We start from the raw sequence: 755 nt of genomic DNA on the forward strand, positions 1-755 counted from the left end.
GCTCTCCTTCACAAATTTCACTGTTGCGGTTGATGGTGATCTCGCCCGTGGGTCCTTTCCTCAATGACATCGAGTTGTTGTAGTACATGATGAAGTAGTTGTATGTTAACCTTGGTAAACCCGATTAAGTTCAATCAATTGCCTCCCGACATTGGTGTGGTTAGGGTTTTAGTGTGGATAGGTGGAATGAGGTGTTTAGGGTGAAAAGAAAAATTTTGGGTAGAGGTAGGGTTGGGTAGTGGTGGATGCTAGGAATCCTAAAATAGAGTTAGGGTTGGTTAGTTCTGATACCAAATGATACCAGAGTTATTTCATACAACAATACGAAAATAAATATTATTGCTGAAATTCAAATAATAAGTTGCAAACAAGTAATTGAAATAGGAAATAATAAAAGGCACGACACACTAACTCTTGCTGGGGTTGGATAAAGAGGAAGTGGAGGTGGTCGTTGAGGGTCGGAAAGGTGATGGGATGGTGGACAAGCTGGTTGGCCAGCATAAAATAGCAAGACAACAATTTCCTTGTTGTAGACAGCAAATACGCAGTTGATATGGACGTAGCACGGCTGTCAGGGATGATGACGACAAAGAGGGAGGGCTGAAATAGTGGCTCGGTGGTAGGAAGTGGTTCAAAATGTCCGGAACAACAACCAAGGCCGTGGAGGGTCGTTTTTGGTGGCCACAACTGCAGCGAGGCGGCAAGGGAAATTGATATGGGCTGCTGGAATTGCAACCAAGGGGCCGGGGAGGGGG

General features: G+C 45.0%; 1 protein-coding gene across 1 annotated transcript in view; it reads left to right on the forward strand.

The window, feature by feature from the left end:
* LOC110033392 (cysteine--tRNA ligase, chloroplastic/mitochondrial-like) overlaps nucleotides 1–755 on the forward strand; it is a gene marked incomplete in the record, with an annotated part of 19570 nt that overhangs the window by 17206 nt on the left and 1609 nt on the right.

The sequence above is a fragment of the Phalaenopsis equestris genome, unplaced genomic scaffold (genome assembly GCF_001263595.1).
Source record: "Phalaenopsis equestris unplaced genomic scaffold, ASM126359v1 Scaffold001166, whole genome shotgun sequence".
NCBI classification, from domain to species: Eukaryota; Viridiplantae; Streptophyta; class Magnoliopsida; order Asparagales; family Orchidaceae; genus Phalaenopsis; species Phalaenopsis equestris.